Source organism: Pleurodeles waltl, chromosome 11, assembly GCF_031143425.1.
Source record: "Pleurodeles waltl isolate 20211129_DDA chromosome 11, aPleWal1.hap1.20221129, whole genome shotgun sequence".
NCBI lineage: Eukaryota > Metazoa > Chordata > Amphibia > Caudata > Salamandridae > Pleurodeles > Pleurodeles waltl.
The window spans coordinates 653,292,511-653,317,314 of record NC_090450.1 but is presented as its reverse complement, the minus strand read 5'-3'; positions in this window follow the sequence as shown (position 1 = coordinate 653,317,314).

Sequence of the window (24,804 nt, the reverse complement as noted above, 5' to 3'; positions counted from 1 at the left end):
GGTGGATGGAAATTTGTGGCTCCTCTCAGATTCTAGAATTTTCTGTATCCGAAATGAGGGGAAAATGTGATTTTTGACCAGATATTGAGGTTTGCAAAGGATTCTGGGTAACAGAACCTGGTGAGATCACCACAATTTACACCATGTTGGAATTCCCTAGGTTTCTACTTTTCAAAAATGCACAGGTTTGGTGGGTTTCCCTAGGTGCCGGCTAAGCTACAGTCCAAAATCCATAGGTAGACACTTTGCAAAAAAACAGCTCTGTTTTGTTTGGGAAAATGTGCTGTGTCCACATTGTGTTTTGGGACATTTCCTGTCACAGAAACCAGGCCTACCCACACAAGCAAGGTACCATTTTTATCGGGAGACTTGAGGGAATGCTGGGTGGAAGGAAATGTGTGGCTCCTCTCAAATTCCAGAACTTTCTGTCACTGAAATTTGAGGAAAAAGGGTTTTTTGGCCAGATTTTGAGGTTTGCAAAGGCTTTTGGGTAACAGAAACTGGTGAGGGCCCAACAAGTCACCCATATTGGGTTCCCCTAGGTGTCTACTTTTCAAAAATGCACAGGTTTGGTTGGTTTCCCTCCCTAGGTGCCGGCTGAGCTAGAGGCCAAAACCCACAGATAGGCACTTTACAAAAAACAGCTCTGTTTTCTTTTAGAAAATGTGATGTGTCCAGGTTGTGTTTCGGGGCATTTCCTGACGCGGACTCTAGGCCTAACCACACAAGTGATGTACCATTTTTATTGAGAGACTTGGGGGATGCTGGGTGGAAGGAAGTTTGTAGTTCCTCTCAGATTAAATAACTTTCTGTCACCAAAATTTTAGGAGCATGTGTTTTTTTGGCCACATTTTGAGATTTGCAAAGGATTCTGGGTAACAAAACCTGGTGAGAGCCCCACAAGTCACCCCATCTTGGATTCCCCTAGGTGTCTACTTTAAAAAAATGCACAGGATTGGTAGGTTTCTCTAGCTAACGGCTGAGCTAGAGTCCAGAATCCAGAACTAGGCAGTTTGCAAAAAACAGCTCTGTTTAATTTGGGAAAATGTTAAGTGTTCACATTGTGTTTTGGGGCATTTCCTGTCACAGACACTAGGCCTACCCACACAAGTGAGGTATCATTTTTATGGGGAGACCTGGGGAAACACTGGGTGTAAGAAAATTTGTGGCTACTCTCAGATTCCAGAACTTTCTGTCACCGAAATTTGACGAAAAAGTGTTTTTTTTTAACCAAATTTTGAGTTTTGCAAAGGATTCCGGGTAAAAGAACATGGTGAGAGCCCCACAAGTCACACCATCTTGGATTTCCCTATGTGTCTACTTTTCAAAAATGCATATATTTGGTAGGTTTCCCTAGGTGCCGGGTGAGCTAGAGGCCAAAATCCACAGGTAGGCCCTTTGCAAATAACATCTCTGTTTTGTTGGGGAAAAGGAGTGGTGTCCACGTTGTGTTTTGGGACATTTCCTTTCAGGGTAACTAAGCCTACCCCTACAAGCGAGGTACCATTTTTATTGTGAGATTGGGGGAACGCTGGGTGGAAGAACATCTGTGGCTCCTCTAAGATTGTAGAACTTTCTGTCACCGAAATGTGAGGAAAAAGTGTTTTTGGGCCAAATTTGGAGGTTTGCAAAGGATTCTGGGTAACTGAACCTGGTGAGAGCCCTACAAGTCACCCCATATTGGATTCTCCTAGGTGTCTACTTTTAAAAAATGCACAGGTTTGGTAGGTTTCCCTAGGTGCCAGGTGAGCTAGAGGCCAAAATACACAGGTAGGCACTTTGCAAAAAACATCTCTGTTTTGTTTTGGAAAATGTGAGGTGCCCACGTTTTGTCTTGGGACATTCCCTGTTGTGGGCACTAGGGCTACCCACAGAAGTGAGGTACCATTTTTATTTGGAGATTTAGGGGAACACTGGGTGTAAGGAAATTTGTGGCTCCTCTCAGATTCCAAAACTTTCTGTCACCGAAATAGGAGAAAAAAGTGTTTATTTTACCAAATTTTATGGTTTGCAAAGGATTCTGGGTAACAGAACCTGGTGAAAGCCCCACAAGTCACCCCATCTTGGATTTCCCTAGGTGTCTACTTTTAAAAAATGCACAGGTTTGGTAGGTTTCCCTAGGTGCCAGGTGAGCTAGAGGCCAAAATACACAGGTAGGCACTTTGCAAAAAACATCTCTGTTTTGTTTTGGAAAATGTGAGGTGCCCACGTTTTGTCTTGGGACATTCCCTGTCAGGGGAACTAGGCCTACCCACACAATTGAGGTTCCATTTTTATCAGGAAACGTGGGGGAACGCTGGGTGGTAGGATATCTGTGGCTCCTCTCAGATTGTAGAACTTTCTGTCACCGTAATGTGAGGAACAAGTGTTTTTTGGAAAATTTTGAGATTTTCAAAGGATTCCTGTTGCGGGCACTAGGACTACCCACACAAGTGAGGTACCATTTTTATCGGGAGACTTGGCGGAATGCTAGGTGGAAGGAAATTTGCAGCTCCTCTCAGATTCCAGAACTTTCTGTCACCGAAATTTGAGGAAAAAGTGTTTTTTGGCCAAGGTTTGAGGTTTGCAAAGGATTCTGGGTAATAGAACCTGGTGAGACCCCCACAAGACACCCCATCCTGGATTCCCCGAGGGGTCTACTTTAAAAAAATGCAGAGGCTTGGTAGGTTTCCCTAGGTGCCGGCTGAGATAGAGACCAGAATCCACTGCTAGGCACTTTGCCAAAAACATCTTTGTTTAAATTGGGAAAATGTGAAGTGTCCACATTGTGTTTCATTCCATTTCCTGTCACGGGCAATAGGCCTACCCACACAAAGGAGGCACGATTTTTATCTGGAGACTTGGGATAACGCTGGGTGGAAGGAAATTTGTAGCTCCTCTCAGATTCCAGAATTTTCTGTCTCCGAAATTTTAGGAAAAAGTGTTTTTTTGGACACATTTTGAGGTTTGCAAAGGATTCTGCGTAACACAACCTCATGAGAGCCCCACAAGTCACCCCACCTTGGATTCCCCTTGGTGTCTACTTTTCAAAAATACACAGGTTTGGTAGGTTTCTCTGTGTTTTGGGGCATTTCCTGTTGCAGGCACTAGGCCTACCCACACAAGTGAGGTACGATTTTTATCGGGAGACTTGGGATAACGCTGGGTGGAAGGAAATTTGTGGCTCCTCTCAGATTCCAAAATTTTCTGTCTCCGAAATGAGAGGAAACTGTGTTTCTTTCCCAGATTTGGAGGTTTGCAAAGGATTCTGGGTAAGATAACCTGGTAAGATCCCCACAATTCACTCCATCTTGGATTTCCCTAGGTTTCTACTTTTCACAAATGCACAGCTTTGTTAGGTTTCCCTAAGGTGCCGGCTAAGCTATAGGCCAAAATCCACAGGTAGGCACTTTGTAAAAAACATCTCTGTTTTCATTGGGAAAATGTGCTGTGTCCACGTTGTGTTTTGGGACATTTCCTGTCGCGAAACCAGGTCTACCCACACAAGCAAGGTACCATTTTTATTTGGAGACTTGAGGGAACGCTGGGTGGAAGGAAATGTGTGGCTCCTCTCAGATTCCAGAACATTCTGTCACTGAAATGTGAGGAAAAAGTGTTTTTGGCCAGATTTTGAGGTTTGCTAATGATTCTGCGTAACAGAAACTGCGAGAGCCCCACAAGTCACCCATATTGGATTCGCCTAGGAGTCTACTTTTAAAAAATGCACAGCTTTGGTTGGTTTCCCTAGGTGCCGGCTGAGCTAGAGGCCAAAATCCACAGGTAGGCACTTAGCAAAAAACAGCTCTGTTTTCTTTGGGAAAATGTGAAGTGTTCATGTTGTGTTTTGGGGCATTTCCTGTCAAGGGAACTAGGCCTACCCACACATGTGAGATACAATTTTTATCGGGAGACTTGGGGAAATGCTGGATGGAAGGGAATGTGTGGCTGCTCTCACATTCCAGAACTTTCTGTCACTGAAATGTGAGGAAACATTGTTTTTTTTGCCAAAATGTTGAGGTTTGCAAAGGATTCTGGGTAACAGAACCTAGTGAGAGCCATACGAGTCACCCCATTTTGTATTCCCCTAGGTGTCTACTTTTAAAAAAATGCACAGGTTTGGTAGGTTTCTCTGAGTGCCGGCTGAGCTAGAGGCCAGAATCCACAGCTAGGTACTTTGCTAAAAACAGCTCTGTTTAATTTGGGAAAATGTGAAGTGTCCACATTGTGTTTTGGGGCAGTTCCTGTCAGGGGAACTAGGCCTACCCACATAAGTGAGGTACCATTTTTATCGGGAGACTTGGGGGAACACTGGGTGTCAGGATATCTGTGGGTCCTCTCAGATTCCAGAACTTTCTGTCACCGAAATGTGAGGGAAAAGTGTTTTTTGGCCACATTTTCAAGTTTGCAAAGGACTCTGGGTAACAGAACCTGGTGAGAGCCCCACGAGTCACCTCATCTTGGATTCCCCTATGTGTCTACTTTTAAAAAATGCACAGGTTTGGTAGGTTTCTCTAGGTGCTGGCTGAGCTAAAGGCCAAGATCCACAGGTAGGCACTTTACAAAAAACAGATCTGTTTTGTTTGAGAAAATGTGATGTGTCCACGTTGTGTTTTGGGACATTTCCTGTCGGGGAAACTAGGCCTACCCACACAAGTGAGGTTCCATTTTTATCGGGAAACGTGGGGGAACACTGGGTGTCAGGATATCTGTGGCTCCTCTCAGATTGTAGAACTTTCTGTCACCGAAATGTGAGGAAAAAGTGTTTTTTGGCCAAATTTTGAGGTTTGCAAAGGATTCTGGGTAACAGAACCTGGTGAGACCCCCACAAGACACCCCATCCTGCGTTCCCCTAGGTGTCTACCTTACAAAAATACACAGGTTTGGTAGATTTCTCTAGGTACCGACTGAGCTAGGGTCCAGAATCCTGAGTTAGGCACTTTGCAAAAAACAACTCTGTTTAATTTGGGAAAATGTGAAGTGTCCACATTGTGTTTCATGGCATTTCCTGTCAGGGGCACTAGGCCTACCCACACAAGGGAGGTACCATTTTTATCGGTAGACTTGGGGGAACCCTGGGTGGAAGGAAATTTGTGGCTCCTCTCAGATTCCCTAACTTTCTGTCTCCGAAATTTGAGGAAAAAGTGTTTATTGGCCACATTGTGAGGTTTGCAAAGGATTCTGGGTAACAGAACCTGGTGAGAGCCCCACAAGTCACCTCATCTTGGATTCCCCTATGTGTCTACTTTTAAAAAATGCATAGGTTTGGTAGGTTTCTCTAGCTGCTGGCTGAGCTAAAGGCCAAAATCCACAGGTAGGCACTTTACAAAAAACAGCTCTATTTTCTTTGAGAAAATGTGATGTGTCCACGTTGTGTTTTGGGACATTTCCTGTCAGGGGAACTAGGCCTACCCACACAAGTGAGGTTCCATTTTTATCGGGAAACTTGGGGGAACACTGGGTGTCAGGATATCTGTGGCTGCTCTCAGATTGTAGAACTTTCTGTCACCGAAATGTGGGAAAAAGTGTTTTTTGGCCAAATTTTGAGGTTTGCAAAGGATTCTGGGTAACTGAACCTGGTGAGACCCCCGCAAGACACCCCATCCTGGATTCCCATAGGTGTCTACTTTTCAAAAATGCACAGGTTTGGTAGTTTCCCTAGGTGCCGGCTGAGCTAGAGGCCAAAATCCATAGGTACGCACTTTGCTAAAAACAGCTCTGTTTTGTTTGGGAAAATGTGCTGTGTCCACGTTGTGTTTTGGGTTATTTCCTGTTGCAGGAACTCAGCCTACCCACACAAGCGAGGTACCATTTTTATCGGGAGACTTGGGGTAACACTGGTTAGAAGAAAATCTGTGGCTCCTCTCAGATTGTAGAACTTTCTGTCATCGAAATGTGAGGAAAAAGTGTTTTTGGGCCAAATTTTGAGGTTTGCAAAGGATTCTGGGTAACAGAACCTGGTGAGAGCTCCACAAGTCACCCCATCTTGGATTCCGCTAGGTGTCTACTTTTCAAAAATGCACAGGTTTGGTAGGTTTCCCTAGGTGCCGGCTGAGCTAGAGAGCAGAATCCACAGCTAGGCACTTTGCAAAAAACAGCTCTGTTTAATTTGGGAAAATGTGAAGTGTCCACATTGTGTTTCATGGCATTTCCTGTCAGGGGCACTAGGCCTACCCACACAAGGGAGGTACCATTTTTATCGGTAGACGTGGGGGAACGCTGGGTGGAAGGAAATTTCTGGCTCCTCTCAGATTCCCCAACTTTCTGTCTCTGAAATTTTAGGAAAAAGTGTGTTTTGGCAACATTTTGAGGTTTGCAAAGGATTCTGGGTAACAGAACCTGGTGCGAGCCCACAAGTCACCCCACCTTGGATTCCCCTAGGTGTCTACTTTTAAAAAATGCACAGGTTTGGTAGGTTTCCCTAGGTGCCGGGTGAGCTAGAGGCCAAAATAAAATCCACCGGTAGGCACGTTGCAAAAAACATCTCTGTTTTGCTTGGGAAAATGTGAGGTGTACACGTTGTGTTTTGGGACATTTCCTGTCAGGGGAACTAGGCCTACCCACAGAAATGAGGTACCATTTTTATTGGGAGACGTGGGGAACGCTGGGTGGTAGGATATCTGTGGCGCCTCTCAGACTGTAGAACTTTCTGTCACCGAAATGTGAGGAAAAGTGTTTTTGGGCCAGATTTTGAGGTTTGCAAAGGATTCTGGGTAACAGATCCTGGTGAGAGCCCCAGAAGTCACCCTGTCATGGATTCCCCTAGGTGTCTACTTTTCAAAAATGCACAGATTTGGTATGTTTCTCTAGGTGCTGGCTGAGCTGGAGCCAAAATCCACAGGTAGGCACTTTGTTAAAAACAGCTCTGCTTTCTTTGGGAAAATGTGATGTGTCCATGTTTTGTTTTGGGGCATTTCCTGTCAAGGGCACTTGGCCTACCTGCACAAGTGAGGTACCATTTTTATCGGGAGACATGAGGGAATGCTGGGTGGAAGGAAATGTGTGGCTCCTCTCAGACTCCAGAACTTTCTGTCACCGAAATGTGAGGAAAAAGAGGTTTTTGGCCACATTTTGAGGTTTTCAAAGGATTTTGGGTAACAGTACCTGGTGAGAGCCCCACAAGTCACCCATATTGGGTTCCCCTAGGTGTCTACTTTTCAAAAATGCACAGGTTTGGTGGGTTTCCCTAGGTGCCGGCTGAGCTAGAGGCCAAAACCTACAGATAGGCACTTTGCAAAAAACAGCTCAGTTTTCTTTGGGAAAATGTGATGTGTCCAGGTTGTGTTTTGGGGCATTTCGTGACGCGGACTCTAGGCCTAACCACACAAGTGACGTACCATTTTTATTGAGAGACTTGGGGGAAGGCTGGGTGGAAGGAAGTTTGTACTCCTCTCAGATTAAAGAACTTTCTGTCACCAAAGTTTTAGGAAAAAGTGTTTTTTTGGCCACATTTTGAGGTTTGCAAAGGATTCTGGGTAAAAAAAAAACTGGTGAGAGCCCCACAAGTCACCCCATCTTGGATTCCCATAGGTGTCTACTTTTCAAAAATGCACAGGCTTGGTAGGTTTCTCTAGCTACCGGCTGAGTTAGAGTCCAGAATCCAGAGTTAGGCACTTTGCAAAAAACAGCTCTGTTTAATTTGGGAAAATGTGAAGTGTTCACATTGTGTTTTGGGCATTTCTTGTTGTGGGCACTAGGCCTACCCACACAAGTGAGGTACCATTTTTATCGGGAGATTTGGGGTAACGCTTGGTGAAAGGAAACTTGTGGCTCCTCTCAGATTCCAGAACTTTCTGTTACCGAAATTTGAGGAAAATTTTTTTTTTTGGCCATATTTTGAGGTTTGCAAAGGATTCTGGGTAACAGAACCTGGTGAGAGCCCCACAAGTCACATCATCGTAGATTCCCCCATGTGTCTACTTTAAAAAAATGCACAGGTTTGGTAGGTTTCTGTAGGTGCCAGCTGAGCTAAAGGCCAAAATCCACAGGTAGGCACATTGCAAAAAACAGCTCTGTTTTCTTTGAGAAAATGTGATGTGTCCACATTTTGTTTTGGCGAATTTCCTGTCGCAGGCACTAGGCCTACCTACACAAGTGAGGTACCATTTTTATTCGGAGACTTGTGGAAACACTGGGTGTGAGGAAATTTGTGGCTACTCTCAGATTCCAGAACTTTCTGTCACCGAAATGTGAGGAAAAAGTTTTTTTTTTTTTAACCAAATTGTGAGTTTTGCAAAGGATTCTGGGTAAAAGAACCTGGTGAGAGCCCCACAAGTCACCCCATCTTGAATTTTCCTATGTGTCTACTTTTCAAAAATGCACAGGTTTGGTAGGTTTTCCTAGGTGCCGGGTGAGCAAGAGGCCAAAATCCACAGGTAGGCACTTTGCAAAAAACAGCTCTGTTTAATTTAGGAAAAATGGGCCCTACCCACACAAGTGAGGTTCCATTTTTATCAGGAAACGTGGGGGGACACTGGGTGGTAGGATATCTATGGCTCCTCTCAGGTTGTAGAACTTTCTGTCACTGAAATGTGAGGAAAAAGTGTTTTTTGAAGATTTTGAGATTTGCAAAGGATTCTGGGTAACAGAACCTGGTGCGAGCCCCACAAGTCACCCCATCCTGGATTCCCCTAGGTGTCTAAATTTAAAAAATGCGCAGTTTTGGTAGGTTTCCCTATGTGCCGGCTGAGCTAGAGGCCAAAATCCACAGGTAGGCACTTTGCAAAAAACAGCTCTGTTTAATTTGGGAAAATGTGAAGAGTTCACATTGTGTTTTGGGGGCATTTCCTGTCACTGGCACTAGGCCTACCCACACGAGTGAGGTACCATTTTTATCAGGAGACTTGGGGCAACGCTTGGTGGAAGGAAATTTGTGGCTCCTCTCATTTTCCAGAACTTTCTGTCACTGAAATTTGAGGAAAAAGTGTATTTTTTGGCCACATTTTAAGGTTTGCAAATGATTCTGGGTAACAGAACCTGGTGAGAGCCCCACAAGTCACATCATCGTGGATTCCCCTATGTGTCTACTTTTAAAAAATGCACAGATTTCGTAGGTTTCTCTAGGTGTCAGCTGATTCAAAGGTCAAAATCCACAGGTAGGCACTTTGCAAAAAACATCTCTGTTTTGTTTGGGAAAATGTGATGTGTCCACATTGTGTTTTGGGGAATTTCCTGTTGCGGGCACTAGGCCTACCCACACAACTGAGGTACCATTGTTATCGGGAGACTTGGGGAAACGCTGGGTGTAAGGAAATTTGTGGCTACTCTCAGATCCCAGAACTTTATGTCACCGAAATGTGAGGAAAAAGTGTTTTTTTTTGGCCACATTTTAAGGTTTGCAAAGGATTCTGGGTAACAGAACCTGGTGAGAGCCCCACAAGTCACATCATCGTGGATTCCCCTATGTGTCTATTTTTTTAAAATGCACAGGTTTGGTAGGTTTCTCTAGGTGTCAGCTGAGCTAAAGGTCAAAATCCACAGGTAGGCACTTTGCAAAAAACATCTCTGTTTTGTTTGGGAAAATGTGATGTGTCCACATTGTGTTTTGGGGAATTTCCTGTTGCGGGCACTAGGCCTACCCACACAACTGAGGTACCATTGTTATCGGGAGACTTGGGGAAACGCTGGGTGTAAGGACATTTGTGGCTACTCTCAGATCCCAGAACTTTATGTCACCGAAATGTGAGGAAAAAGTGTTTTCTTTACCAAATTTTTACTTTTGCGAAGGATTCTGGGTAAAAGAACATAGTGAGAGCCCCACAAGTCACCCCATCTTGGATTTCCCTATGCGTCTACTTTTCAAACATGCACTGGTTTGGTAGGTTTCCCTAAGTGCCGGGTGAGCTAGAGGACAAAATCGACAGGTAGGCACTTTGCAAAAAACAGTTCTGTTTTATTTGGGAAAATGAGAGGTCTCCACCTTGTGTTTTTGGACATTTCCTTTCAGGGCAACTAAGCCTACCCACACAAGCGAGGTACCATTTTTATCGTGAGATTGGAGGAACGCTGGGTGGAACTACATCTGTGTCTCCTCTCAGATTGTAGAACTTTCTGTCACCGAAATGTGAGGAAAAATTGTTTTTTGGCCAAAGTTTGAGGTTTGCAAAGGATTCTGGGTAACAGAACCTGGTGAGAGCCCTACAAGTCACCCCATCTTGGATTTCCCTAGGTTTCTACTTTTCAAAAATGCACAGGTTCAGTAGGTTTCCCTAGATGCCGGGTGAGCTAGAGGCCAAAATCCACAGGTAGGCACTTTACAAAAAACATCTCTGTTTTGTTTGGGAAAATGAGAGTTGCCCACGTTGTGTTTGGGGACATTTCCTGTTGAGGGCACTAGGCCTACCCACACAAGTGAGGTACCATTTTTTTTTTTTAAGTTGTTTTATTGTAAACAGTATAAAATGGTACACAATCCAAGAGGGATCAAGGTCCCAGCATTTGTAAACAGTCATACATAGTAGGTCAAGGTATATAGGCAATGGATGATTCAGTCGTACATTGTCAGTTCTTCTTCGAAACCGTTGCCATAATGATTACAGTAGTCATGCTGATAACATAATGATAACAATCATCAGAGAAAGCAGGAAAGGGAACGAAGAATAGAGGGGGGAGAGGAGATATAGGTCGGGTCTGGGGAACACTCAGTGCTTCGTGCTATAAGGCATCTTCGTGCGGGGGGAGGAAGGAGATGTGGGAGGGAGTAGACCCTTGTATAGGGTTGTGGGAGCGAGGTTATAGTATCGACTAACCCTCCGGGGATGGGGAGTTCGTTCCTCGCAGTGCTGGTATTCAGCTTGCAGGCTAGACGCAGCGCATGCATACAGTGTGTTATCAGATTACGGTCAGGCGTCTTTACAGTGGGGAGCGGCCTGTCGGAATAGTAGTGTGCACCTGGCTAGTGAGTTGCCAGGATGACGGGTCAATCTGGGTGTGATGGCCTGGGTTCCTTAGCTTCTCTCGGCAGCGCTCATGCTTGTAGCTTAATGTTCTTATGCCGACTCTGATGTGAGGGTCTGCGATCGCAGGTTACTGAGAAGAGTATAGGAGGCCTGGGATGCGCCCCTGGGGGAGCTGAGGGAGGGAGAGGGGAAGAGGAGAGAGAGAGGGAAGTGTAAAGAAGAAGGGAAGAAGAGGTTAATGAGAAGAGAAAAAGAGAGAAGAGGTAGCCTTTCACGGGGCGAACAAGGAGCGGGTTGGGCGATGGGAAAGGGAGGGGGGAAGCATGAAAATGAGAATGTGAGACTGGAGGGAGAGGAGGGAGTGGTGGGTGGATTCAAGCGACCAACGGACATCCCCCAGTGAGGAAGGGGGCCCACACCTGGCCGAATACCTGGGCTTGGTCTTGCAGGTTATAGATGATTCTCTCATGCGTGGCAATGCGGGTCATAGCTATAATCCATTCTTCCGGGGTTGGGGGAGCGGCCGATCGCCAGTGGCGTAGTATGCAGATTTTTGCTGTGGCTAGTGCTGTATGAAGCAACCTCTTGTGCGGCCTGGTTAGGTCTGGGAGAGAAGTCACATCGTGCAGAAGTATGAGGGAGAGGGGACGTGGTGCCGGAAGTACCATGGATTCAGCCAGGGTAGAGCCCACTGTATCCCACAGTGACTGGACCATTGGGCAATCTATTAAGATGTGTTTGAGGTCACAGTATGGTTCTGGGCATCGCCAACACTGCACTTGTGGGAGGAGTCCTGTCCTGTGCAGTTTTACTGGGGACCAGTACCAATCATGTAGGACCTTGAAGAGGCAGAACTTTAAATGTGCCTCTCGGGTACCTCTGTCCAGAGCCTCTAGGATGTCTTCCCATTCTTCCGGGTCTAATGTCTGGTGCAGTCGGGTTTGCCATTTTAGACGTAGCGTGTCTGCGAGGGGTTGGGAGTAGAGCTGTTGCATAATTAGGTCATAGAGGCCCGCCATGACTCCCTTATGTTGTCCCCACTGTTGTAAGTAGGCCACTATGGGTGAGGACCGGGATCCCCATTGGGTAACCTCGGTCCCCCGACAGATGCAGTGTTTAAGTTGCAGATATCGGCACTCTTGGCTCGGCTGGTTGTTGAATTCATTCTGTAGTCTGGGAAAAGATTTAAGCGTGTCGTTTTCCAGAATCTGGGAGATGATATGAATACCAGCTCCCCTCCATCGTGGCCAGTCCAGCACTTCACCGCCTATCCGGAGTCCGCAATTGCGCCATAGGGGTGCTTGAGCGTGGAGGAGAGGGTGGACCCCGACCAGGCTCGTGTCTCCTTCAGAATGGGGTTCACCGATCCGATAGATGGAAGGTCGTCACTGTAAGGCCCTCTGAGTCCCTCCTCCGCGGACAGCAGTAATGTCTCCACAGCTATCCATTGGGGCGGATCCGGCGCTCCGGACAGGGTGTGCGACAGCTGGGATAGGTGTAGTGCAAGTGAATAATACTCTACCGACGGTAGTCCCATGCCCCAGTGGGAGCGTCGGGCTAGGAGTTTGGCAGGTGATAGGCGTGGTCTCATGGAACCCCATACGAATGATCTGATGAGTGTATCTATGTTTCTCAGTGTGTGGAGAGGCACCTGCAGGGGGAGAAGTCCGAGAACATAGGTGAAACGGGGCACCGTTACCATCCTTACTGCTTGTACTCTGCCCCACATGGAAAGGCCCAGTTGGCTCCATTTTGCGAAATCAAGCTTCATCTGCGCAATGAGGGGGTCAATGTTGTCCGCCACCATGTGCGTTAGGCCCGGATTGACTAGCACTCCCAGGTATTTGAGGCGTTTCGGTGTCCAACGGAATGGGAAGCCTAGAAGAGCTGCTCTTGTAGTCATCCGCGTGAGGGGGAGCGCCTCGCTCTTGTCCCAGTTTATGCTGTAGCCAGAGAGGATTGCAAATCCATCGATAATCTCTAGCAAGGCAGTTATGGATCTTTCTAGATCCGTAAGAGTTAGTAGGATGTCGTCGGCATAAAGATAGATTTTAGAATTGCCAACCGGGAGTGTGAGACCCGTGATGGAGGGGGAGGAACGAATAGCCGCTGCAAGTGGTTCCAATGCTAACAGGAGGGGTGAGAGGGGGCAGCCCTGTCGAGTACCTCTTCGGATAGGGAAGGGGTCAGAGAGAAGGCCTCCGCAATTGACTCTTGCCACGGGTTGGTCGTAGAGTAGCCGTATCATTGAGATAAAACTGTCTCCCAGACCAAATCTCTCCAGTTTTGTGAACAGATAAGACCACTCTATGCGATCAAATGCCTTTTCCGCATCCAGAGACAGGGCCAGTGCCTCCTCTTGTAGGTCTCTAGAGGCCCAAAGGGTATGGCATAGGGTGCGCAAGTGGTTCCTTGAGGTGCAACCTGGTACATACCCCACTTGTGTGTGGTGGATCAGAGACGGTATGACTTGGCGTAATCTATTGGCCAGGATACTCGCTAGGATTTTGATGTCACTGTTTAAGAGGGATATGGGTCGATAGCTGCCACACAGCAGGGGGTCTCTCCCAGATTTTGGTATGACAGCTATCATGGCGTTGTTGGATGTGGTCCCCAAGGTTTGGTTTGAGAAAGCTTCGTTCAGGGCCTCGTGTAGTATGTCAATTGCGTCTCCCCCTATCCATTTATAAAACTCCGCCGGGAATCCATCCTCCCCCGATGATTTGTGGTAAGGGAGGTCGGAGATGGCTTTTTCTACTTCCTGCCTCCTTATTTTCCCTTCTAGGAGGTTGCATCCCTCCTCGGACAAGGAGGGTAGATCAATGCCCGCCAAGAAGGATGTACACTGCGCTGAGCTGGATGTATTCTCCGATGTATAGAGATGTTTATAGAAGGACGCAAATTCGTTAGCAATGGCTTGCGGGTGCGTTAGTATTTCTCCCGAGGAGGCACGAATGGCAGGGATAGCGAGGGCAGCTGCCCTCTGCCGAAGCTGGGCTGCCAGGAGGCGCCCTGCCTTCTCTCCCTGTTCGTAATGTCTTCCTTGTAATCTCTGTAGGGCATACTCTGCCTGAGAGGTATACAGCTCGTTGAGGGCCATTTGGGTACGCTCTAAGTTTTGGCGCCCCGTGAGGGAGGGGTGCGCGGTATATTGCCTAGTGAGACAGCGTATGTCAAGTTCTAGGGCTGCCTGTTTCTCTTTTCTGTCTCTATTCGCCAGTGCCGCGTCTCGCATAAGTTGCCCCCGCACTGAGGCTTTGGCTGCGGCCCACATGATTCGGCTAGAATCCACGGAGCCTAAGTCATTTTGAGCAAAGGAGGCAGCATGGTCCTGTAACTGCAGCTTGCCCTGGGGCGAGCGATAGCGGTGGGTCGCGAATCTCCAAGGTTTAAGACCCGGAGACACAAGGCACAGGTTGATGGCTATACAAATCGGGGAGTGATCCGAAAGGCCGCCCTCCAATATGCAGGTCTCGTGAGTGCAGGCCACGACGTTGTGGGACAGGAGGAAATAGATGAGTCGAGATTGGGTACCATGTACCAGCGAGATGAAAGTGAATTCTCGCTCTGCGGTGTGTGTCAGCCTCCAGTGGTCTACCAGGCCATTGTCCGATATTATATCGGTCTGTAGGGCTCTATCTGCATTGTTACTAACATCTATGGGGCCCGTTCTGTCGAGTATTGGGTCTCTAGCTATGTTCCAATCCCCCCCCTATTATGTAGCGGGATGCACCTATCTTGGTCAAGAGTCGATTGATTTGTAAGAAAAAGAGGCGTTTCGGGCCCGTTGGTGCGTAGATCGAGCCCACGCACAGCGAGGAGTCATCCAACTTCAATTTGGCAAACACGTAGTGGCCCTCGGGGTCGACCCATGACTTAAGAATGGTATGCTGGAGGGTTTTGCGTATTAGTAGCGCCACGCCGCGTTTTCTTGGGGTGGCCTCTGTGCTGGGGGAGGGAGGAGTACAACTAAACAAGGTGGTGCCCACCCAGTCACGTCTCAGTTTATCGGATTCCGGGCCATCCAGGTGTGTCTCTTGTACGAGGGCAATGTCAGCCTGTTTGGAATTGAGATAGTATAGGACCTTTTTCTGCTTTATGAAGTGGGTAAGGCTGTTTACGTTCCAAGATATGATTCGCAAAGGTTGTGCTGGTCCTCTGGCTGTGTCGGACATCCGTGCACCTTATTGGGGTCTACCCGGGTGTAGGAGCACTTGGGACAGGGCAGGGAAAAGGTGCCGGAAGAGGGTTGGGTTGAAGAGGGGGAGGGGGAGGGGAAGGGACTCGGCAAAGAATCTAAAGCTGGGGGGGAGGTGTGATGGGGAGGGGTGGGGGGGTGAACAGGAGACAAGTGGGAAGAGGATGAGGGGAGAAGAAAGAAATTACCTTCTAAAGGATAGGACAGGCAAACGGGGCTGATAGAAAGAGGGAGAGTTAAGAAAAAACAAGAAAAGGAAAAGGAAACTGGACACCAGTCCCGGCGATCTAGAACTGTAACCTGCGGGTCTAGTGCCCAGGCCTATCGAGCTCCGTTGCCCGACCAGAGGGCCCCGGACCGAGGGAGGCGGCTCACGCACGATGCCTCGGCCCCCATAGTCTGGCTCTTCTATCTACCCGTGGATCTAGATGGCATGTAGGGGTGGGGGGAGGTGACAAGAGGGGGGAGGGGCCATGTATGGAACATGTGTGGCTTACGCAGCGTGATATGTGGGGTGCGGGAGATGGGGGGCCAGCGCTGCATGGGTCTGTGGCAGTTTTGGGAGATAGTGTCTGTACCTTGTTTGCGTCTGGGAGAAGGGAGCCGCCAAGAGGTGTAAGCCGATTTTGCCGGTTCTTTCGAGTTTTGTTAGAACCGGGGTGGGGGAGGAGGCGTGAGGGTAGAGGTGCGGTTATGCTGCTGTCGTTGTGGGAGTGAGGGGTGTCACACTACAGTTGCAAATCACTCAACGCAAATATAATGATGCTGTGTACATCTTAAGAAGCACTTAGCAACTGTTATTGAAGGTAATCTAAATTAAGACAAATTATTAATGAATGAAAACAGCGTAACAGTTCTAAGGGAGTGCTCGAAATCTATGCAGACAATAATCAGGAATTATGCTATTGAAAGAGGTCATTTTACCAGGTCTCTAAGAAGGGGGGGAGCAAAAGAGAGTACGCTGAAACATATAGTAACAAACAGAAATATTCAAACATTATCTAGGGCAAGCAGAGGTTATAGCTCCTTGTGACAATATGTCTATGAGTTCACGAAAAGAAACAGGTACTCATCTCTCCTTTTTGTCTTCTCCAGAGCCAGGGTCCATTGATGCGGTCATGCCAGCTCTTGATTGATTGTAGGGAGGGTCCTGAGGGGTCTACTGTTCTTTTGGTCCTCAGGGGGGGCCCATCGTGGGCTTCAGAGGAGAGCGGGATTTGTCCCTTTCTGACAATTGTGTGTGCATTACCACTGCTTGGAGTACCTGGCCCCTATCGTCGTAACTTTTCGCAAGTCTCTCAAAGTCTCTTCCCCTGCTTTGGGGATCTGTGGTGGAGTGCATTTCAGGTTCAGGTGCGGGTATTGGATAGCTATTACTCTGGGGTGGGCTCCGCATGGGCTGGAGGGTTGGGCGGTCATTTCCGTGGACTGTGTTTGATCTTGCAGTCCTTCTAAGAATGTTCTCAAGTCCTCCGGGTGGTAGAAGTTCCATGATTCCCCATTTTTAGTGACCCACATCCTAGCCGGCTCAAATAGACCAAATTTCACTTCTAGATGACGGAGTTGGGTGCGGAAGGACAGGAAGGCATTCCTTCGATCAGCGGTCTCCTTGGAGAAGTCAGCTGACATCCGGATCTCCAGGTTACCCGATCAAAGCAACCCTTGTGTGCCAGCCGTCTGTAGCAATTGGCAGGCCTGCAAGTGTCTCAGCATGCAGGATATGATTGGGCGGGACGGAAATTTCCATCTTATCTCCTGGGGCCCAGCCTGTGTGCCCTCTGGAACTCTAAAGGGGGGTTAAATGTTATATCTGTTAGTATGGGTAATATGTCCCGCAGGTAGGAGAACATGTCTGCGCCTTCCACGCCTTCCGGAAATCCAAGGAGACGAACATTGTTCCTGTGACTCCTCTCCTCCAAATCCGTTAATTTGCTACGAAGGTGCGAGAGTTCTAGGTCACCGTCGGTCCAGGAGGCTACTTGAGTTTCCACCGTTGTCACACGTTGGTCAAGCCCGGACATCTGTGATTGAAAACTAGCTAGGTCCAGCCGCATAGATCTCGTCTCCGCTGTCAGCGCCACCGTGGCATTGTCCATGGCCTCCAGCTTACGGCTCACCGCCGATATCTCCTGCAGTATGCAGTCCATTGTTGCGCCTTGTATGTCCTCCGTCATGCTGGGGCAGGGAAGGGGTGGAGAGTCCTCAACCGAGGGGTGTTTCTGCTGTTGGAGGGCTTCAGAGAATAGTAGTTGGCGGGTTGATTTACCCGTTACTTTGCTCGTCGTCTTGCCCCTGGGCATTGCGGGTTCTCCCGTTCAGGTAGGGTGCCCAAGGGTGTCGGGCCGTTGTGCGGTTGGTGCTTAGGACAGAGTCTCAAGGATCGAACCCCTGGGTGTCTAGGCAGCGTGCAGATCCAGACACAGATACAGAACCCGTAATCCTGCGTTCCCGGCTGGGTGAGGGAGAGAGGGGGGTCCCCAGTGTTGTCTCTGTTCTCCCTGTGCCGCCTGGGCGTCAGTTCTGTGGTCATCCACTACAATGGGTCTTGCGGGGGAGGAAGCGCGTGAGACCACAAAGAGAAGTATGAGGTCCTGAATGTTTGAGGCTGCGGTCGGCACTCCTGTCTCTGTTCCCAGTGGCAGCTAGGGGTGTAGCCAAATGTACCACTGGGATGGCTCCTGTGGTGCTCCGTACTGTTATGGGGCCCGTGCAGTGCTCTCCACCCCTCAGGAGGGGCTGCGCCACCTGTCTCTTGTCAGTCAGGAGGTCCGGCGGGCGTTTAGCGTGGTTGGGTGCAGGGAAGGAAAAAGAAAAAAAAAGAAAGAAAAAGAAGAAGGGTTCTCCTCTCCTTTCCTTTCGCTTTTGGTTGCTGGGCCAGATGTGTGTCGTTGTTGGTGCTCCTTTTTATTTATCTATTTATTTATTTGTTTGTTCCTCTTTTTTTTCCTCCTTTCTCGTTTTCTCCTCTCTCCTCCTCCGTCCTTGCTTCCTCCCTCACTCTTCTTCCAGTCATCCGGTCTGCCCCGCCCCTGTTGGAGCCACTGCCTTTGCGTAATCGGTTGAGGGGGGAGGGGAGGGGGAATGAGGGGGTGCCACTTGCAATGCTCCCCCCCCCAGAAGCAGCAGCAACCCTAAGGTTGTGGTCGTCGATGGCGGAGGGGGTGAAGGAGGCCACCGGGTCCCGGGTTGTTCAGTGGGAGGAGGGAGGGAAGGTCACGCAACACTGATGCAGCTCTCTCTCTCCGCAAGGGAGAGGAGGGGCGAGAGGAGTGAGGCAAGCAGTAGAGGTCGCCAGACTCCCACCTCCTCTGGCAAACAGAGAGGGGAAGGCGCGGTCTCTGGCCCGGGTCAGCCGATTACCGGAGGCCGTGGCTCAGTCCTCTGCCGCAGGCCTCGGCGCCATCTTCCTCGGTCCTTTAGCGTGCGAAGGGGGAGAGCGTGCACACTTCGCAATCAGCGCGCCGTCCGCTCATCTCTCAGCGCCAGTCCTCGGTGCTCGATATTGTAATGGTTTGAGGGGCCCTCGGCGCCCCCACGGCAACGCTGTCCCCGGTCCGCGGCCCGCCGCCAAGCAGAGCTCAGCTCCTAGGCGGCCATCTACGTTCGTGGCCAGAACACGCCCGAGGTACCATTTTAATCTGGAAACTTGGAAGAACACTGAGTGGAAGGAAGTTTGTAGCTCCTCTCAGATTCCAGAACTTTCTGTCACCGAAATCTTAGGAAAAAGTGTTTTTTGGGCCACATTTTGAGGTTTGCAAAGTATTCTGGGTAACAGAACCTGGTGAGAGTCCTACAAGTCTCCCCAGCTTAGATTCCCCTAGGTGTCTACTTTTCAAAAAAGCACAGGTCTGGTAGGTTTCCCTAGGTGCCGGCTGAGCTAGTGGGCAAAATCCACAGGTAGGCACTTTGCAAAAAACAGCTCTGTTTTCTTTGGGAAAATGTGATGTGTCCAGGTTGTGTTTTGGGGCATTTCCTGTCGCCGACACTAGGCCTAACCACACAAGTGACGTCCCATGTTTATCAAGAGTCTTGGGGGAACGCTGGGTGGAAGGAAGTTTGTAGCTCCTCTCAGATTCCAGAATTTTCTGTCACCGAAATTTTAGGAAAAAGTTTTTTTTTGGCCACATTTTGAGGTTTGCAAAGGATTCTGGGTAACAGAACCTGGCAAGAGCCCCACAAGTCACCCCATCTTGGATTCCCCTAGGTGTCTACTTTTCGAAAATGCACAGGCTTGGTAGGTTTCTCTAGCTACCGGTTGAGCTAGAGCCCAGAATCCAGAGCTAGGAACTTTGCAAAAACCAGCTCTGTTTAATTTAGGAAAATGTGAAGTGTTCACATTGTGTTTTGGGGCATTTCCTGTCCCGGGCACTAGGCCTACCCACACAAGTGACATCCCATTTTTATCGAGAGTCTTGGGGGAACGCTTGTTGGAAGGAAATTTGTGGCTCCTCTCAGATTCCAGAACTTTCTGTCAGCGAAACATGAGGAAAAAGTGTTTTTTTGGACATATTTTGAGGTTTACAAAGGAATTTAGGTAACAGAACGTGGTGAGAGCCCCACAAGTCACCTCCTCGTGGATTCCTCTATGTGTCTACTTTTAAAAAATGCACAGGTTTGGTAGGTTTCTGTAGGTGCCAGCTGAGCTAAAGGCCAAAATCCACAGGTAGACACTTTGCAAAAAACAGCTCTGTTCTCTTTGAGAAAATGTGATGTGTCCACAATGTGTTTTGGGGCATTTCCTGTCACTGGCACTATGCCTAACCACACAAGTGACGTCCCATTTTTATCGAGAGTCTTGGGGGAACGCTGGGTGGAAGGAAGTTTGTGGCTACTCTCAGATTCCAGAACTTTCTGTCACCGAAATGTGATGAAAAAGTGTTTTGTTTTACCAAATTTTGAGTTTTACAAAGGATTCTGGGTAAAAGAACATGGTGAGATCTTCACAAGTCACTCCATTTTGGATTTCCCTATGTGTCTACTTTTAAAAAATGCACAGGTTTGGTAGGTTTCCCTAGGTGCCGGGTGAGCTAGAGGCTAAAATCCACAGGTAGGCACTTTGCAAAAAACATCTCTATTTTGTTTGGGAAAATTAGAGGTGTCCACGTTGTGTTTTGGGACATTTCCTTTCAGGGTAACTAAGCCTACCCACACAAGTGAGGTACCATTTTTATCGTGAGATTGGGGGCACGCTGGGTGGAAGAACATCTGTGGCTCCTCTCAGAGTGTAGCACTTTCTGTCACCGAAATGTGAGGAAAAAGTGTTTTTTGGCAACATTTTGAGGTTTTCAAAGGATTCTGGGTAACAGATCCTGGTGAGAGCCCTACAAGTCATCCCATCTTGGATTTTATAGGTGTCTACTCTTCAAAAATGCACAGGTTTGGTAGGTTACCCTAGATGCTGGGTGAGCTAGAGGCAAAAATCCACAGGTAGGTACTTTACAAAAAACATCTCTGTTTTGTTTGGGAAAATAAGAGGTGTCCATGTTGTGTTTTGGGACATTTCCTGTTGAGGGCACTAGGCCTACCCACACAAGTGATGTACCATTTTTATCTGGAAACTTGGAAGTACACTGAGTGGAAGGAAGTTTGTAGCTCCTCTCAGATTCCAGAACTTTCTGTCACCAAAATGTTAGGAAAAAGTGTTTTTTGGCCACATTTTGAGGTTTGCAAAGGATTCTGGGTAACATAACCTGGTGAGAGCCCTACAAGTCACCCCAGCTTAGATTCCCCTAGGTGTCTACTTTTAAAAAATGAACAGGTCTGGTAAGTTTCCCAAAGTGCCAGCTGAGCTAGAGGGCAAAACCCACAGTTAGGCACTTTGCAAAAAATAGCTCTGTTTTCTTTGGGAAAATGTAATGTGTCCAGGTTGTGTTTTGGGGCATTTCCTGTTGCCGACACTAGGCCTAACCACACAAGTGACGTCCCATTTTTATTGAGAGTCTTGGGGGAACGCTGGGTGGAAGGAAGTTTGTAGCTCCTCTCAGATTCCAGAAATTTCTGTCACCTAAATTTTAGGAGAAAGTGTTTTTTGGGCCACATTTTGAGGTTTGCAAAGTATTCTGGGTAACAGAACCTGGTGAGAGTCCTACAAGTCTCCCCAGCTTAGATTCCCCTAGGTGTCTACTTTTCAAAAAAGCACAGGTCTGGTAGGTTTCCCTAGGTGCCGGCTGAGCTAGTGGGCAAAATCCACAGGTAGGCACTTTGCAAAAAACAGCTCTGTTTTCTTTGGGAAAATGTGATGTGTCCAGGTTGTGTTTTGGGGCATTTCCTGTCGCCGACACTAGGCCTAACCACACAAGTGACGTCCCATGTTTATCAAGAGTCTTGGGGGAACGCTGGGTGGAAGGAAGTTTGTAGCTCCTCTCAGATTCCAGAATTTTCTGTCACCGAAATTTTAGGAAAAAGTTTTTTTTTGGCCACATTTTGAGGTTTGCAAAGGATTCTGGGTAACAGAACCTGGCAAGAGCCCCACAAGTCACCCCATCTTGGATTCCCCTAGGTGTCTACTTTTCGAAAATGCACAGGCTTGGTAGGTTTCTCTAGCTACCGGTTGAGCTAGAGCCCAGAATCCAGAGCTAGGAACTTTGCAAAAACCAGCTCTGTTTAATTTAGGAAAATGTGAAGTGTTCACATTGTGTTTTGGGGCATTTCCTGTCCCGGGCACTAGGCCTACCCACACAAGTGACATCCCATTTTTATCGAGAGTCTTGGGGGAACGCTTGTTGGAAGGAAATTTGTGGCTCCTCTCAGATTCCAGAACTTTCTGTCAGCGAAACATGAGGAAAAAGTGTTTTTTTGGACATATTTTGAGGTTTACAAAGGAATTTAGGTAACAGAACATGGTGAGAGCCCCACAAGTCACCTCCTCGTGGATTCCTCTATGTGTCTACTTTTAAAAAATGCACAGGTTTGGTAGGTTTCTGTAGGTGCCAGCTGAGCTAAAGGCCAAAATCCACAGGTAGACACTTTGCAAAAAACAGCTCTGTTCTCTTTGAGAAAATGTAATGTGTCCACAATGTGTTTTGGGGCATTTCCTGTCACTGGCACTATGCCTAACCACACAAGTGACGTCCCATTTTTATCGAGAGTCTTGGGGGAACGCTGGGTGGAAGGAAGTTTGTGGCTACTCTCAGATTCCAGAACTTTCTGTCACCGAAATGTGATGAAAAAGTGTTTTGTTTTACCAAATTTTGAGTTTTACAAAGGATTCTGGGTAAAAGAACATGGTGAGATCTTCACAAGTCACTCCATTTTGGATTTCCCTATGTGTCTACTTTTAAAAAATGCACAGGTTTGGTAGGTTTCCCTAGGTGCCGGGTGAGCTAGAGGCTAAAATCCACAGGTAGGCACTTTGCAAAAAACATCTCTATTTTGTTTGGGAAAATGAGAGGTGTCCACGTTGTGTTTTGGGACATTTCCTTTCAGGGTAACTAAGCCTACCCACACAAGTGAGGTACCATTTTTATCGTGAGATTGGGGGCACGCTGGGTGGAAGAACATCTGTGGCTCCTCTCAGAGTGTAGCACTTTCTGTCACCGAAATGTGAGGAAAAAGTGTTTTTTGGCAACATTTTGAGGTTTTCAAAGGATTCTGGGTAACAGATCCTGGTGAGAGCCCTACAAGTCATCCCATCTTGGATTTTATAGGTGTCTACTCTTCAAAAATGCACAGGTTTGGTAGGTTACCCTAGATGCTGGGTGAGCTAGAGGCAAAAATCCACAGGTAGGTACTTTACAAAAAACATCTCTGTTTTGTTTGGGAAAATAAGAGGTGTCCATGTTGTGTTTTGGGACATTTCCTGTTGAGGGCACTAGGCCTACCCACACAAGTGATGTACCATTTTTATCTGGAAACTTGGAAGTACACTGAGTGGAAGGAAGTTTGTAGCTCCTCTCAGATTCCAGAACTTTCTGTCACCAAAATGTTAGGAAAAAGTGTTTTTTGGCCACATTTTGAGGTTTGCAAAGGATTCTGGGTAACATAACCTGGTGAGAGCCCTACAAGTCACCCCAGCTTAGATTCCCCTAGGTGTCTACTTTTAAAAAATGAACAGGTCTGGTAAGTTTCCCAAAGTGCCAGCTGAGCTAGAGGGCAAAACCCACAGTTAGGCACTTTGCAAAAAACAGCTCTGTTTTCTTTGGGAAAATGTAATGTGTCCAGGTTGTGTTTTGGGGCATTTCCTGTTGCCGACACTAGGCCTAACCACACAAGTGACGTCCCATTTTTATTGAGAGTCTTGGGGGAACGCTGGGTGGAAGGAAGTTTGTAGCTCCTCTCAGATTCCAGAAATTTCTGTCACCTAAATTTTAGGAGAAAGTGTTTTTTTGGCCACATTTTGAGGATTGCAAAGGATTCTGGGTAACAGAACCTGGTGAGAGCCTTACAAGTCACCCCAGCTTAGATTCCCCTAGGTGTCTACTTTTCGAAAATGCACAGGCTTGGTAGGTTTCCCTAGGTGCCGGCTGAGCTAGTGGGCAAAATCCACAGGTAGGCACTTTGCAAAAAACAGCTCTGTTTTCTTTGGGAAAATGTGAAGTGTCCAGGTTGTGTTTTGGGGCATTTCATTCCGCCGACACTAAGCCTAACCACACAAGTGACGTCCCATGCTTATCGAGAGTCTTGGGGGAACGCTGGATGGAAGGAAGTTTGTAGCTCCTCTCAGATTCCAGAATTTTCTGTCACCTAAATTTTAGGAAAAAGTTTTTTTTTGGCCACATTTTGAGGTTTACAAAGGATTCTGGGTAACAGAACCTGGCAAGAGCCCCACAAGTCACCCCATCTTGGATTCCGCTAGGTGTCTACTTTTTGAAAATGCACAGGCTTGGTAGGTTTCTCTAGCTACCGGTTGAGCTAGAGCCCAGAATCCAGAGCTAGGCACTTTGCAAAAACCAGCTCTGTTTAATTTAGGAAAATGTGAAGTGTTCACATTGTGTTTTGGGGCATTTCCTGTCCCGGGCACTAGGCCTACCCGCACAAGTGAGGTACAATTGTTATCTGGAGACTTGGGGGAACGCTTGTTGGAAGGAAATTTGTGGCTCCTCTCAGATTCCAGAACTTTCTGTCAGCGAAACATGAGGAAAAAGTGTTTTTTTGGACATATTTTGAGGTTTGCAAAGGAATTTAGGTAACAGAATCTGGTGAGAGCCCCACAAGTCACCTCATCGTGGATTTCCCTATGTTTCTACTTTTAAAAAATGCACAGGTTTGGTAGGTTTTTGTAGGTGCCAGCTGAGCTAAAGGCCAAAATCCACAGGTAGACACTTTGCAAAAAACAGCTCTGTTCTCTTTGAGAAAATGTGATGTGTCCACAATGTGTTTTGGGGAATTTCCTGTTGAGGGCACTAGGCCTAACCACACAAGTGACATCCCATTTTTATCGAGAGTCTTGGGGGAACGCTGGGTGGAAGGAAGTTTGTGGCTACTCTCAGATTCCAGAACTTTCTGTCATCGAAATGTGATGAAAAAGTGTTTTGTTTTACCAAATTTTGAGTTTTGCAAAGGATTCTGGGTAAAAGACCATGGTGAGATCCCCACAAGTAACTCCATTTTGGATTTCCCTATGTGTCTACTTTTCAAAAATGCACAGGTTTGGTAGGTTTCCCTAGATGCCGGGTGAGCTAGAGGCCAAAATCCACAGGTAGGCACTTTGCAAAAAACATCTTTATTTTGTTTGGGAAAATGAGAGGTGTCCACGTTGTGTTTTGGGACATTTCCTCTCAGGGTAACTAAGCC